The sequence below is a fragment of the Contarinia nasturtii genome, unplaced genomic scaffold (genome assembly GCF_009176525.2).
Source record: "Contarinia nasturtii isolate CC-2019 unplaced genomic scaffold, AAFC_CNas_1.1 Cnas_scaffold_533, whole genome shotgun sequence".
Taxonomy (NCBI): Eukaryota; Metazoa; Arthropoda; class Insecta; order Diptera; family Cecidomyiidae; genus Contarinia; species Contarinia nasturtii.
Window position 1 is genome coordinate 3,024,385 of NW_022197885.1, and position 17,935 is coordinate 3,042,319.

Genomic DNA, 17,935 nt, shown 5'->3' on the forward strand with positions numbered 1-17,935 from the left:
TTTTGAGTGCTTCAAATTGAAATGTGTTGCTGAAAGGCGATAAAATCCGCTTTGGAGATAACAGAATATTTGATGAACAATGAAGCTTGTAAAACAGCCTCATCAATAAAAATCGCCAACAATGACGACGGTAATTTTTATTCTGATAATTGGAAGTTGGTAGCAACGACACAACTCTTGAAAAATAGCCCAATTTTAAAATAATCGCTGAAAATGGGCGCTACTTTAGACGGTTTCACTTAGCAACGTAATGCAAATTACTAAGAATATTTACTCAAAATCTACATCTAGACATGTTTATCGTAAAATAGATATTTTCAATAAAAGGCTCTTTTTTTTAGACCGAGTGTAATCAAAATGCGTACAAACACTTCATTGTTTGCCAGTCATAAGAAAAAAAGGTCAAAAAAGTGAACAACTGCAATGGTACACTTTGAACTGGAGCCTAAAATAACCCACTTAACACACCATGAATCAATGAAATCATCGCGTTTGCATGCAATAGATTTTTGTATACGCAGTCTACAGCGATTGTTCATCGTATTGTTAAATTCAAATTAAAGCGCAATATTTGTTTCCGTCTATGATCTAATAAGTATCGTTTTTTTTTTAAAAAAAAAAAACATTAAATTTATTTCCAGTCGGCAAATTGGAAAGGGAAATATGGCACGTAGGTAATTTGCATAAATTTTATACGAAATTAAATTGAATGGAATATTTTCACAATGTATTGGCTATAAATACACGTTGTTTAATAACCCGGCGGCCAGTCGTTCCGAAGATTCCAAGCGTCAACTTAGACTTAACGTTGTGTGTGTGCCAAAATATACGCTAAGTGGTGATAAAAAATGGAAATAAGTTGTTTATCCAAGAGCTCATGTCAAGATTTTTTACGAGACGAGCATTTCAAATATCGTTTGACCGATGCCATTTACTCGCCGCCGAAACGTTTGGAAATTCAACAACAGCCGCTCATCAGTATTATCGATGTTTTGAACGACGATTGCCTGGAAGAAATTCTCATGAATTTAAATTTAAAGCAATTGTTTGACATTGTGTGCGTTCATATTCGGTTCTTGATTGCCTGCCGGCGTGTGTTTTTGAGAAAGTACCGAAATAAAGAAATCGTCATTTCCGCTTATCAAACAAAGCATCCTGACTACGTAAATATTTTGTATTTGTTGGGTGATGTTATATCAAATGTACGTGTCACCTACGACCAACGTAAAGACAACCATGGTTTTGAACATTTCAACAACAATGGAATTCATGAGGCGATTATTTCCCACTGCAGTGGCACTTTGGTCGAAATAACTTTTAATCACATCCAACCAACAATGACAACAAATAAACCATTTCCAAACGTCAACAACTTAAACTTCAATCAAGGTTGCGTGGGACAAACAATATCCGAATTTAACAAATGGTTTCCAAAACTTAACAGTTTACAGTTTTTCTTCTGCAAAATCATCGACACACATTGCATCGAACAAACTTTTCCGCATCTCGAACATTTTACGGTAGCCCATCAGAATTTTACATTTGAAAATTTGTGCACATTTCTTGATCACAATCAACAATTGAAAACATTTGCTGTCTACAACTATGATCGTAATCTCATTCGGCAACTGGAAGAATATACTAGACTGAACTTCAAATCGTTAAACACAAAATTCGAAGTATATCCATGCTACTTCTCATTTTCATAACAATAATATAATAATCGTAGTAGCAATTTGAGTTGATTAAGCAATTTGTATTAAGTTAATGTAATAAAGTGTATTGTGTCAATTTAACATATCAATTATTCAAATTAATTTACAAAACATATACCCAATAAATAGTCCGCACAATACGTGTGATAATTTGCATGAATGGAATGTGAAGTAATGCAATTCGAAAACAAAGCACTGCATTTCATTGAAACTTATTACGCATTTGCATATCATTTGAATACACATGTGTATTTGACCGACTTCACCATGAACCGCAATCGTCATCACCACAATTATAATCATCGAAAATGCATTTTGTAGAACTATTTGAAATTGTAAACTAAAAATAGGCGGAATTTCATTAAATTATTGAAAGAGACAGACAGAAATAAAGAAAGAAAATTGGAGAGAAAAGAAAATAAAAAAAAAAATATACTCAAAATAGCTCATAAATAAATCCGCATGAAAAACCGATATAATCGGAATCGAGCAATCAGCACTTGGGAACCTTCTCAAAATATCGCCATTGAAATCAATTAAAAAGTAATATTCCGAAATTATAAATTAATATTCAATTTCAGTTGATGAAGTGTTGAAAATGGTATAGATCCCATAAATCGATACAAAAAAATTCCCATTCGCATTTTCATCGCGGTCATTCAATGTTTATGAAAATAAACGAGCACCAACTGAATTTGGGGGAATGTGGCTCGCATTCAGATGGGAATATTTCAATTAAAAATGAATTGCTGTAATGGAAAAAGAAACTCAATGCGAAATGAGAGACTTATCAGAGGAGAAATGGATAGGAAAAAGGTCAAATAAACATTAAACAGACAGTTGAAATGGGATACACACAAACAGACGCTCGTACCACCGAGCAAAAGCATGTTGACGAAATACTTTGCCAGATTGAATTTATAAATTGTTTCCCTTTTTTTTCGGCGGCCATTATTAATGTTGATTGGTGCTAGGTTTCAGTGTAAATATCAGAAGTATTGTACAAATGATTAAAAATAACACAATATTTGTGCGATGTGCGTACAGCAAACAATTTATTTTTGTATTTTTCTCTAACGAATTTTATTCATCAAAACTTCAATCGATTTTTCTTTTGCCATCCGCGAAATTTTATCCATTTTTTATTTGTTTCGTCTTTTCATTTTTTTGTGTGTAATTCAAGCAAATAGACAGCAAAGTATCGGTTAAATAGAATGAACATTCTTTCTTTCATCCAGAATTTTGATGACATCAAATTATATTTCATCCATAATGTAATGAATATCGTCCTGTAATTACAGCAATCACCCATTTTATGTGAAAATGCTGGTGTATTCTTGTGAACTGAACCACACTTTAATGTTTTAATGTTGCGCCTTAAGCTTAGGCAGTACGTTTTTGCCAGTTGTATACTTATCGCATTGCTTGACTTGAACTTAACTACTACGTACATTTCCTTTATGTAATGATTTAATATTAATGTGAAAAAGAAGAATGTAACCAGTTAACGATGAAAGCTGTGCCAAATCGAAAAAAGACCAACAATACGAAAAAAAAAATGTTATGATTATTTTGTTGTATTTTACGGAAAGGGAAGAGAGAGAAAATAATACCGAAAGAAAAACGTAGAGAAATCAAAACGTTTTGAAAGAAGCTAGGGATGAAGTGAACTGAGACGGAAGTGAAATGCGAGGGCTAAAAGGAAAACGTGATGCAGCATAATCATAAGTACGTGAGAGACGTTTACATTAAGCGATATAAATGGTTTTCGGAGGAAATTATAAATCGAAAAAGATGAAAGCGTGCTACAATTATGACAAAAACGAGACTCGCATCAAAATTATACCACCATTTGGCGTAGGCCATGTAACTAGAATGAAGCATTGCTGACACACCGTACTCTGCACTGTGATGTGTGCACCTGTGTGAAATATACCAAAGAAATTAGTTCATTTATATCGACTTTGAACTAAAGGTTAATTGAAAAAACGACAATACGCCTGCCTAATCTCCAACGAACGTCGACCAAGTTTTACACATGAATACAAATACTAAAAATACACACACATACCTTGAAGTTTATTTGGAAGCGATTCGATTTGTCATCTCCATCGTCAAACAATGTAAACATCTCAAAGTTATATTTTTGGAACACTGCACAACGCCCCATGTCTAATTCATTTTGTCTCTCGTATTTATTTTGAAACGAAATGAAAGAAAAACAGATGCGATATTAAATGAAAAAACTTTTTACCGAACTGAAAAATACCGAAAGAATGGAAGGGGAGGGCAAAATGGCAATAGACTCTTGCGGTTTTTCTTGTTTCGTTCGAAAATTGTAAAATGTTCTGTGCATGAAATTTGCTTTCGTTTGCTTATTTCGAAGTGAAAAAAGGCACCAGTCTAATTGCGAATTGAATTCAATCGCAATTTATAGTATAGAAATTTAGTATGCTCTTGTTTTCCATTTATTAAATTGTTTCCGTTCTGTATGGCTCGTTAAAAACACTCATTTGTATTTATTCTTCTGTGTTTGGGACAAACTTTGTTATGCTTTGTCAATTCGCATTCGTTCTTGTATACTTCGATCTATTTGTTATGCTAATCGAACGATTTGGTTGTTTGGTCTTGTTCCAACAATATGCCTTACAGCGCACTATATACACATTTCAAAGAGTGAATAGAATATTATTTTTTATTCATCTTCTTTTCGAGCGCACAAACCGAATGCCACTTACACGCGTGGGAATGTATAATAATAATTTTGTATTCCCTGTGTGTGTTACTGTGTTTAACGCAAGACCATTTTACGAAATTCAACTGGTGGGGAGTAATTTAGTTTGTTTGTAACATGCATTGTTGTTACGTTTGCCGTTAAGCACTTCATCTTCTTACACACACACATACATGAAAAGCTCTGTTAAGGTTGAATAATTACATTTAACAGGGGGGAAAAATGTGGCTTATGCACAACAAATAAAAGATGTACAACATCACAATAGCAAATCCTCACGTAAAAAATGTAAAATAAATGTTTAAAACCACAACTGAGGCGCATTCATCTCCATCGCTGTCATTTCGAGAACAATGTTGCGAGGAAAACAATTTTCTTTTACTACCAATAAATATAAATGCGTATTAAAACGGCAACCAAAGATAATATATTAAAATACAATACTCTTTGATGCGAGACTAGGTTCAACAGAAAATACGAGCGCAAATACCAAGCACAAAACGCATCTGGTCAAATGGAATAAAAGAAGTCATAAAGACGATCTAAAGTCGGTGTTAAAGTTCATCAATGATATGAACTTGCCGGACTCTGTACCCATGGGATCGATACAATTTTCTTTCAACGCACATTGCATTGCGAAAAAAGGTAATTCCATGCGATGAACAGAGAAACATAGTTCAGTTTGTGCTTTTGGTTGCCTCGACATTGTTTTCTCGTCCAACTACGTCAAATGCGGCACATCACGAAATCTATTCACATGAGAATAATATCATATGATATTGGCAAATTGGGTAAATATAAGCGATACGAAGTACACACAACCTGATACGCAGAAAAACGGAATCATTGCATCAAATTACATCGTAATGAAGTAATTCAAATTGCATTTGACCCCATTTGCAACCATATTCAATTTCAGTGCAAATAAATCTATTTGACTCAATAATTTTCTTGATATCTCACATTTGTGTGTACTCCCTGCCCTGCCCCACATCTCTCCTCTCTTTCTTTTCATGTATTACACCATCTCACCACTTCTTAATGTCTGGATTCATAGAAATGACCGTTCTTTGGAGCTTTTGTCAAGGTCTCAAGTAGAAACTCTGCCGCTTTGTCTATGTCATTAAATGAACCATTTATTTATTGAAGGGACAAACCATTGTATGTGCCATTTGAACAACGAAGCAAATGTCATTGTTTGCAGTATTTTCTTTAGTTTTTAAAACGACATCATCATCATCACCACTCTGTTGTCCCTCTCATTACCACTCTTTTGTATTTTTTGTTCTCTACATTGGGGTGGGGGGACCATTTCAACAACGACGAGAATGAACACTCTTAAATTAAGGTAGTTTAATTTTGTGTTGGTGCCATTTCGTAAACAGTTATTTAATTCTGATTTATGCTCTATTATTTGCGCATATTCTAGAAACTCACTAATAACGCTGAATATTTTTCCATCAACAACCTCATCACTGTTGAACATAATTACCGTACAATTTACACTATGGTTTCCATTTTGCACTTTTTTCGCGTCTCAATTGAGCACTGAGTAACGTTGGTTGTGTAATGATGCCTTTGTCCAAAGGTCAAACGACAATGTATCTACAATTCAACACAATATCTGCGCTTGCACTTGAAGGTAGATACAATGAAAAAGAAAAAAAAACACACACAAACAAAGTACGAGCAAAATAAATTCAATTTAAATTAGAGATGAAAAGCGAATAATTTCGTGTAAAATAATGTAATGATAAGCATTGTTGGACTTCTTCGTAACTTTTTCGATTGGGTGAATTTCGAACAGAGATGAAGGACGACATGACGATAACAAAAAACCGATTTACACCCAACAACACTTTTTCAACCGAATGGCTTCCTCTAACTATTTTCCAACAAATGTACCTCTCTTACACACACTCACCCTATCGACGGAAAATATCATCAAGCTATGGCTTTCGACTCGAGAGCTCGATGTTTTTTTTATTCGACCGTGCGATCCTTATCAAATTGGGATTGTTGTTCAAAGCAGCAATTTTGAAATAATCAGTACGGATGCTCAGTGCCGAAGTTCATTCGTTTAGGACGCATTTAATATCATTTGCATTGAATTGTGCGTTCATGAAGCCAAAAAATATAGCCGCAGACAATGAAAGCAAAATGTCGTAACGCCCAAAATATTCCCATTCCATATCTACTGCATGACCGCATTCAATTATTTGCACCACTTCTTTGCTTTATATCGCAACGCGCATTGCCATCAAATGCAAAAATATTCCGAATAAAAAAGATCCTAGAAACCGAGAAATATGCTTATTTTCTGTTCACTCTATTGATATTATGAAGCTTTATGGAAGTCACAAAATCAGATTCATCTTTTAGCCCAGTTACTGGCGAACACAGCGCAAATACTGAAGTACTGGATTTTTTTTTTTACATTGATGGTTTTTGTTGGTTCATTTTTTGCACTTGCCTGATTCACATTGATTATGAAACGTGTTCCCTTTTTTTGCATCGGAAATCAGCTATGAAGCATAAACTGATATGAATATGTGTATCGTCCCGAGAGAGAGAGAGAGCGAGTGATAGAAAAAAGGGCTAATCGAATAAAGTGATTTCCATTTTTTTTTTCTGCAGCTTGTTTCATATATTGAATACAATACATTTTCGAAATTTGTAAAAAAAGATTGAAACTACTTTGATGCAAACCTTTTCGCGCCTTTGGCATTCTCCAAAGTGAATATGTACGATTTGGTTCATGAATGTGAATCAGTTGTTTTGGTATACAGAGCATGTATGGCAATTCTTCCGTCCAAAGCTTATGTACCCAAAGTGTGCTACTTTCACACTTATCGGTTGTGCATATTCTCCGATCCCAGTTGAAGTGTCGAATGCTTAAAATGTCCAAAGAAAAGAAAAATACTTATAAAAGATAAAACCAAACCCATTTTATTGCATACATTTTTTTATTCATATATGTGCATGCAACGAATTGTTTGTATGCACACAATACGTCTCAATTTGATGGAAACAGGTGCGATGAAAATACATTTGAAAAAATGTACGTATACCCATATTTATAAAAATTCACTTCATCTACTTTTATTGGTGATGTCGAAATCTAAATAAAAAAAATACATACAGAGGTTTGTCAACAAAGTTGCTCCGAATACAGGATAAAAAAGGCAATATCGTTGCAAAACTGGTGTTATTTGGCTAAAGGTATTCCATCAAAAAAGGGAATCCAGCAATAAAAAAATTGAAGCAAACATCTCTTGGATGCAATTTTCATACATCGAACATACGTGTTTTTGCCCTTGCAAAAAAAAAAACGAACAAGAACCGAATCTTTCATTTTGTGCACACAAAAAATGTATCAAATGAATTGAATAAAATGGAATTGATAGAATAATATTTGGCAAGGTTTGTGTTGAATGGCCCAGAATGTTCCTCAAAAAATTGGCACAAAATAAAATGCGCTCAATTAATTGAATTTCACTTGGAAAACTCGGTAAATATTTAATAAATTCTATCCATTTCGATATTTGTATTCCACGCATTTCAACCACACTGAACCGCATCATTTGATATTGAGCACATTAATTATGCATCGTATCTAGTTTCGTGTGTTTCATTGCTAGCGATGGCCGTAGCCGTTTGTGCTGTGGTTATGCTAACTATAAATATAGAGATATATGTTAGATATTATAAATAAATGCGATGTGGCATCCTATTGATTCATCGAACGTCATTGAGAAACGTTTACACAGTGAAAATGCGTTGAAAATTATATCGAACCATGAACGCTTCACTGAGATGAGAGTGAATCAGTTTTCAATTTTATGGTTAAATTGGATTGAAGCCTTACAATGGATAAAATTGTGAATTGAAGTGAAAATGTTACGACGAAAGAAACGATGGAAAGAGAGAGATAGAAAGAGTGAAACAACAAGGAAAGGAACGACAACATCAAACACTGAACGAGATTGAACCGTTATGGAATGTTTCGATAATGAATGAGCCCTGGGTCGTTCACAACCTGAACACGTTCGTTGAGTATAAAATTTCATTCTCATTGAAGCGGTTTCCGGTTTTTCACAACCAAACACACACACACCCAGTAAGACAGGTAATCTCGGTGCCATTATATGGTCTATATTGGAATGCAATCTATTTACTTAACGTGAATATTTATTTTGCAATTATAAGAATTAATGTTATTCCAAGTGGTGAATAGCTACTTCTGTCCGATGAACCGTTGAGCTGAAATCTATTCTATTCAATTGAATTTACATGCGATTCGATGCATTTGCATGGTATGCACAGTAAATACAGTGCTGTTTGAATGGAATAAAGCCCATACAATATTAATGGAATTGACTGCAGTCTAGGATACATAATTGAGTTTCACTGTAGTTTCTTACTATATAATCGAGACGTCTATTGTTCACTTCTTTGGATAGATTCAAGTTGAACATATGGTTACCACACTTTGAATGCGAATGCTTTGATTCATTTATCGCATTATCTCCACCGTCAAAGCAGTGATACCAGCAGCATTTCGCCTGAACCAGAGTTGTCAACATTTTGCATGAATTTTTATATTTATTTTCGCATGAAGCGTACAGATCGGATAGGTTCAATTCAGATTTGTGGTTCACTGAGATTAAACGAGCGATTCGTTGAGAGTTCTGGTTCGCCATCGTATGCAATCATGTTGTATCTCATCTTAAGGTTTCAAGGTACATGCTGTTGTCATCTAAATGGATTAAATTGTATACAAAGGTGTGCAGTTGATTCCACGTCACTCACATTTTCAAACGGAAATCCTATTAGGAAATCCATCCTGCACATTACAGAAAAATCGCATAAAATTGAAGAAATATTCTCACTTGTTTACTTATGTGCCGTAAAATGCGATTTTTTTACCAGAACAAATTGAAAATGATTTTTTTTTTGCCTTTACAAATTCTAATACATAATTTTGTTCATTTTCAATGTATTCACTAAACTATTCACCTGGCCAAACTGAGTTTGTGTTGCTCAAAATGTTATCGAGTACTTCTTGTACACAGTTTCACAAACAACGCAAGTAATTCAAATCCAATAATTCACTTTCATTCTTTTGGTCTCTCTTTCACTTAAATAAGCTCCAGTTTATTTACTCGACAAAGCACTCGTTTCGAGCAGAGGGTTACAATATAAGAGTGGTGTGCAGCGATTGGAAAAGCGCAAGTGTTTTCTGTCTTTCGTTCGTTCGTGGAAAAACTTGAATTGGTTGTAATGATTCTTTAATGGCATCCTTAACAATGGATCGTTGAGTTTATTGTGTTCACTTCTTGGCTAAAAGTGTCGACGAAAAGAAAATGGGCAAATTTAGTTCAGGAACATTGAGTTGAGTGTAGTGTGGACTGTGGTTGTGTGAGTATGTATCTGGATATTGAAGTCACGCGCTCCAATTAAAATCAATTCAATGCATTTATATAGAACTGAAAGGAGTGTGTGGTAATAACTCTAGAAATTTTCAATGAGAAAAATAAAATTATCGCGCATTTATTTTGATGTGATGAATGTTACATTTATTCACATAAAATGCGAGAAATATTGCGATTCAACTAAATTAAAAAATATTTTAATAAAAGAGCAATTAATTTTACTTAATTGCATCGCTTTAAAAAACCACATTGAGTAACATTGTCATTCTGTTTCACAGCATTCGGCTTATATGTGTTAACAATAGCCCAAGGTGGAATAAATATTTTATTATGATAAGAAAATCTCGGAAATGCGCTGTATGGAATAATAGCAGACATTATATTGAGATATTTTCAGTCAGATGAATCAGCCCAGGCACCTATCGTCAGGCGATGAAATGGAGTGGAAACAATAGAAGTGATTGGAAGTGTTTTTATAACTATAAAAATCACTATTATTTGTTTTCAGTGCCTGACGATGGCTGATTCATCTGGCTGAAAATATCTCAATATAATATGTGAATAATAACCAATCTTCTATTTGTGCTTTATATACATTTCCTGAACAAAATCATATGAAAACGTCGATTTCACACAGCAATTCAATTATTGTGAAACAAAGTGAAGGGCTTACGCAACAAAGTGGCGAGACACAATGGGGCACCAAAACGACTATGCGCCCATAAACAATAACCACGTTTTAGCAAAACGATACAGTCACTTTTAATTGATAATCATAATAATTTAATTGCAAACATGATCCGCATTGATTCTGCGAAAGTATCTACGATGATTTTGCTTATATAATTAAGCCAATCATTTATAAACTGAACTTCAGCAGAATTTTTCTTTTGCACGTCGCTCACGGACGGTGATTATGGTTTAATGGGCTTAATGTTTTAAATTGCTGATGATAAGAAATTAATATTTAATTGATTTAATGGCATTGAATTTTAGAGAAATTGAAAGAGAGACGCTGTCTCGGTAGTTGATGAATTGACCCTTTAAGAATAAATTCAAGTTTGATATCACAATTGTCGACCGACTTTTGTTGAAAATGTAATCTGATTCCAATAAAAGCGTTCGGTAGAACAATCAAATTATCATTTTGAAAGCTGACGCGTCTGTAATAATTCAATATCAGACATTAAATACTGAACTCTTCACCTTGAATACGATGTCTATAATTCAGTCTAAGAGGAGTAAATGAAGTCTATATGATCGTCTCTTTTACTCGCATTAATATTGCTCATTTAAATTCCACGAACTCTTTTCAGCCACTGAACTTAATTCGATACAGAATGAATGTAGTAACGGTAAATGAACATCCACCAATGTTTACGTGATTGGTAATAAACTTCCATTCTGGGTTTTCTTTCTCTGCCCGTTTCTTTTCAAAAATGTTCCAATGGAGTCGAACAACATTGCCTTACTTAAAAGAGATTACCAGGAAAATTGAATGATGTGCAGTTTCAAGTTTAAACCACGCACATCGTTATTAGTTGGAAGCAGCGAAAAAAACTACTAATGGATTCTAATGCAAATAAATTTTCTTCCGTAAGGGGTGTTTGTAAAATAAAAATTTCCAATGTACACAAAACATATATAAATCTTTAATTACACTTTCACATCTTTTCTGACAGCCATATCTTACATCTTAGTATGCGTATTAATTTTCGTTCAATTTTACACCGTATAATAAACAACGCGAACTCAATTCGCTGAATAAATAATGTAAAAACTTCTGTTTGATTATTTTGTTAAAACTTTTGTGAAATTGGCATTAAGAACGGTGGCATTCCATGGATGTGGGTGAAATCCATTCTATTCAAAATGCTTTATCCGTCGAGTTTGTCAAAACTTTGAAATTATTTCTCATTTTTTCTAGTCTTCTTTTCTTCAGTACACACAAAATTTCAAGTAATAATGAGGGTGGCACACATTTTTTCCGTTTCGTCGCTTTTCTATGAATTGTTTTGTTTGAAATGTGAATTTTTCAGTCAATGATGATGGACGTAAATTTTGGATTTTATTCGCCTCTCGTAAATCAAGAGTGTCAATGTAACGTTAATGAAATGTAAACTCACTCATTATATCCAATTTTGGGCATTCATTGTTCTAGTTTCATTCGAGGCACACGATGACGCAAATTCAATTGGATGCCAGAACGAGGTTAACACAAAAGAAATTGAAATGCTTTACGCGTATTACCTTTGAGAATAAGTCGATGAAAGTTTCAATGAATGCTTTTAAAAATGTATGAAGTTGATTTTTTTTTCTTTTCTAAAAATGGTGTATGTATATACAACGCGGTACAATGGGGTGGCAAAGAGGGAAAGAGGAAAATGGTCAAAACAAAGGCAAAGTGTAATCAATAATTTGTTGCAGCCACAACGTGATGAAGATTGAAAGTTTTCCTTTCTAGTGAAAACATTCAATTGTAGCGTACGAAAATCTTTTCACTTGATTTTTTGTTGCATGGTGTTGATTTAACTTTGAGCACAAGTATAATACAAAACTTTTGCCATCGTTGATGTAACGTTGCAAAACTTTGTCATTCAATGTGTTTGATTGTTGCGTCTTTATGTATTGTTCAAGTTAAAGTGTATGTTATTGTTCTAGCATCATGACGGATACCCTATGAATGACGACTAACAATGGCTTCGTCTGATTTGTTTTGATTTCATCTCTCTCAAATACATTCAATTATATTATGTCTAACAATTTTATTACATTTCAAACGAATTTCATATTCAATATCTCATGCCGTCACGCACCAACCGAACGCTTCGTTAAATGAATTAAATAACAAGACAAGTCGGTATACACGAGTGCAAATAGAAAAAAAGGCTTATGAATTCCATGCCATTTATCTTATTCATATGATATGAAGGCCAATCAGAATATGCGGCACACAATTTTTTTTAACTCGTATTACACCACATACATTGCTTGTAGCAATGTTGATTTATGACTGCGCTGAACGAAACCAAACCAGTCGTCTCATAAATTTTGTATTTTTATGAAGAAATTCGAAACTAGACAGTTTAACGTAATTTATGGGAAAATCGTTTTGGACGCTGGTGATGAAAGCAAACGATGACACACTCAGTGGACTCTATCTCGCACTGTGCCACAGCTACTCAATCACAATTGTTGCGGCCTAAAGAGTAACAGTTAACATTATTACATGCGGTAGTCGTGCGTCGTTGTTGGATGATTGTGATTCAATTTATGGCAAGTACATGATGTTACATTAAAAAAACGTTACCGCACGAATGTTCGAATGCACACATTTTGGTTCTTTAAATGGGGGTGGATTGTCGAGCTCATTTTATTGTTTTTGTAACAATTATTCGCTATTAAATAACAAATTTACTGGAACCAACCGAAAATTATAGGCGTTATAAATAGTCGTAAATTGAATGGTTGTCTTTTTTTTGGGGCGAGTGAGTTCTCCACATTATGTATTATGTATGATGTTTTTTTTTGTTGTTGTTTAACGAATATATATGTGTGTTTGTATTAGATTTCAAGTATTGTTCGAGCATAAAATAAGATGGTATATTTTGTTTGATCTTTTCTTACGTTTTCGTTGAATCAACGGAATTATTAATGGATTGACTTGAACAATGTGCAATCGGTTATATAAAAAGGAAAACGAGAAAAAAGATGAACTGTAAAAGTCGAATTCGAAAGCTATAAAGTCGACTGATTGGATTTGCAAGCACATAAAATGAACTCAATACTTCAATAACAGCAACATATACACGAATCTTGGCAATTATATTTGAGGAATGGGGTTTCTTTGGAATCGTGCTACACGTGGTTAAACATTTTAAGAAATCTTGCAAATGATTGCAGATTTTAATATTAACTTTTTGTATTTCTATTTTTAAATCATGTGATGATAATCATTTATTTCAAGCAATCTGAAGATTGAACGAAACTCGACACAGTAACATACGTTCATGATTTGTATCTTTTCAAGCAAAGCTTTTACGCTTTAATAATGTCTTTATCGCATTACAAGGCAGACAAATGAAATCATCAGCAGTGCACATAACATCTGTGAAATGATTGCAAAACCAAAATCGATTGCATTTGCTACACATTTTGTTGCTAATTGGATGGTTGTCTTAAAATTAGTACCATTCATTTGAACAACAGCCAGCACATATACAAAGATACACCAACCGACATAATTGAATAAGATAACCGAGCTTTGATGCTTATAATAATATGTCTACATTCTTTTTTCTTAATTTTTTTTGTGAGCTGCCAACGGCATTTCCAGTGTTTCACATTTCGACGTAATAATTTTTGTGCTTGAATTTTCTCATCGAAAAGAATACCGTTGAAACAATACACAACAGAGGTTATCCGTGTGGCTGACTAATTATCCAAAATACAAACACAACAAAACGAAAACGAAATATGTAATACACACTGTGTACAACAAGCTATTCATTTCGTTTTGATGAAAAGAAAGCTTGGAATGTCACGACGCATCGATGTCGTTGTTTTCTTCTCTTTTTTGCGTTGTGTATTTAGGCAAAAAAGAAAAGGCATCGAAAAATAATAATTAATAGCGAAGCAGGTGCTTTCAATGGATGACATTTTTGTCTTCAATTGGCACTAAACAATGAAACCAAGTTTAATTTTTTAAACCAATGTTTATGTTGTCCGAAAATTATTGCGATATTGTTCAAATCGTCGGAACTTTCTTTCGATTTTTTTTCTTCGTCCTTGTTTATTTAGGTGGTGTATTCGTCCTTTTTTGTGCCGCAAAATAAATTGGCGCCATGTTATTTTATCAAATGAATGAGTGATTTCGATCATGAAATTGAAGGTAAGACTCGTTAAAAAATTTAATTGCGAGAACGTTGCTGTCATTGACAAATTAATTTATCTCAGTATACAAAAGTATTAATTGTTTTTTTTACACGAATGAGAACTTTTGGTGCAAAAAAAACTCAAAAAGGGAGGATTTGTGGCTGAATTTCAATAAAATGTTTAGATTACACTCCTTGGAAAAAAAGGGAGACGAACATTTTGGATCCAGGATCAAATTACTCCGGACAATATTTCTACTTTTCGGGCTAACAATACAATGATTTATGTAAACGCCAAACTATTTAAAGAATTTTTATCGTTTCTTTTTTTATTCCATTGTTTTCCAATTCCATCGAAATTATTTGCATTGAATTTCCTTGAGCACGAAAACTGAGCGTCGATTTTGAATAAATTTTAACGCCTTCGGTCATATTTAGCATTCTTTTATATAATGGAGACAGCTGCAAGCATAAAATATGCTGATTTCTTCCCCTCAATGGTATCATAAAAGACCGGGCCATAAAACTTGCTTTTCAAGCATTTTTCTTCGTTTTTATGCATTGATTTCTTCGGTTGGCCATTCATTCTTATAAAAAAAAGTCAGTTGGTTTCGATAGCATTTTTGTTTGTCTGACAATTCTCTCTGTCTATGTATGTATTTTGTTCGTTTATTTTCCGGTCGTTACAATGCGAATAAAGCTCTAAAATGAATCGTTTAATGTGGGTTGAACTTAACAACTTACTCGATTGTAATGGGATCATTTTATACATGCTCACGGCCAATTTCTTACACTCAAATGTCTTCGTATTTGCAAATTATCCGTATTTTTTTCTTCTTGATCTACTAGAGATTTTTTGAAAACTCAATTTGTTTGCCTGAAGAGAGTGACTCAAAATAACAAAACAATTGAATTTCACAGTACAAACGGATATTGAATCGAAAACAAAGGGAAAAAAATATTTGAAAATATCTTTACTTTAGGGTTGTCAACATGTTTAGTTTGATATGCGTATATTTTCTTCAAATAAATATAATAACAATAATAATAATCTATTCATTCTACATTTCATGCATGTGTTCGAACCAGTATGGTTTACATATGTTCTTTTTCTGGATTCGGATCATGTTTTTCCAAAGAAAATGCATAAAACAGAGACTTTTTCCGTCTACTTTGTTTTGGGATGGTTTAATGTCGATTTCGTACGTCATGTGATGACTTTTTCATTCAAAACACGTCGCTCATTCTCATGTAAGAACGAGCAAAAAAAATTGAACGCATTGAATCGACTTAAGTATGTGTCAAAGCAATAAAATAAATCTGTTTATTCTTTGATATATTCCTAAACTAATTTTAGATAATAGCATTTTGTGTCTCGTGTTAGTATATCTTGCAGGTGAAGAGAAGAGAGCGATTGTTGCTTGTCGCACTTTTACTTAGTGAAAATGCGACCAAATAAATTCGCACCATTTATCTGTTGATTATATGTTCACATCGTCGTCATTTCTTTCATTTTCACGGTCTTTCTATTTATTTTCATTTTGTTTCTCTCTTTCTCCATGGAAAATAGAATCCCGTCGGAGTCATGTCTTTGCTTCACATTGACGAGTGTAATATGAACGGAAAATGGTTCTACACAAAATATATAGATTGGCTCAGACATCTCAAAAGGTGTGTGTTTATTAGAAATTCAACGATTTACCTATTTCAAATGAAGGCAAAAAAGAATAGACACACACACACACGTATGAAAGAGCCCAATATAGCACGATGCAAAATGCTATGAAATTGGATTTCGTGACACCCTCGTATTAGACGGAATTCACCTTCAATTAAGTCAAATCTTGATAACACGGAAACAAATTTCGCACTCGAAAGCATCGTTGGCAAGGACAATTGTTCATTCGATGCGATAAGGATCCAAAAACAATGATATGCTTCACGTTAAAGTCTTTGAGAAACTTGAATCAACATTGAAAGCCACAAAAATACAACAACTACAAAAACATACTGAAATAAACAAAACACACACTCACTGTATTAGCAATACGAAACTGGTCCAATTACGAAACGAAATATATTTTCTCTGTACATAAGCATGTTCTGAAATTCGAATCGCATAAGCACAACGTCATCATAGCCATTTAAATCAAATCATCTAATAAAACAAGATTGATGAATATGTATGCCATTGTCCTTCTTTCATGTTTTGCGGGAGAATTTATATTATTTCAAAATTGTATACAGAAATCGTATGAAATTCAACTTATGAATAAATTCCTTTGTCATTTGTTTCACTCGCATTGTATAAGCAACACACATGTTTGTGAAAAGTTTTCATTAAAATTGATGTTCGCTCAAATTAACTCAGAAATGCTTTGGAAACGATTTTTGCCATTGACGCCAGCACAGTGAATGGAATGTCCAAGAGACTTAAATAAACAATCGATAATTTGGCTGGGATTTTCTTCGTTGTTTTTTTGCACGTAGTATAAGCCTGCCAGATCGCCCGGGTTCGCCCGGAAAAATCGCCCGACCCGGATGCCCGGCCCGGATATGGCGGAAAATTCCCGGATTTCACCCGGTTTTTTTAAATTTTCAACGAATAACTTCAATAATTTTGGATTTTTTTCTCTTCAAATGTGTTGAATTCTTCGTCTTTTTGATATTTACAAATCTTCTTTATCAAAAACAATAGTAACATCATTTATTGAGCTTACGTTGAAAATCAAGTCATTTTTGTAAAAATCGAAATATAATTCAAAGATTTTATGAGGCCAATATTTTTGTTTTGGTTGAAAAAATTAATTTTTCAGGGATTCGTTCGGATTTTCAGTAAACAATTTTAGTTGCATCGCTCGGATTTCGCCCGGACTTAGAGAAAACTCGTCCGGATAATCCGGACCGGATCGACATAAAAAAAATCTAGCAGGCTTAACGTAGTACAAATGCAAACAGTTGAAAAGTGCAAATGTGACTGGCATATCTCGTTCAAGATGGATGGCAATTTCATTGAATAACAACAAGTTCATGTCAAACATTGTCGCATGTCACATGCAAAATGCAATCGAAACAATCAATATCATAGATATTGTTTGTCATACGACGAACGAATGATGCTACTTCATTTAATAAAATACGAGCTAACGAGCTGAAGAATACAATCTCAGTGTCGAA

The 17,935-nt window shown here is 33.7% G+C and overlaps 1 protein-coding gene across 1 annotated transcript in view; it reads left to right on the plus strand.

The window, feature by feature from the left end:
* The window catches only part of LOC116339896 (adenylate cyclase type 6), a 63,407-nt gene that overhangs the window by 20,043 nt on the left and 25,429 nt on the right, over window positions 1–17,935 (plus strand). The gene's annotated exons all lie outside the window — the stretch shown is intronic.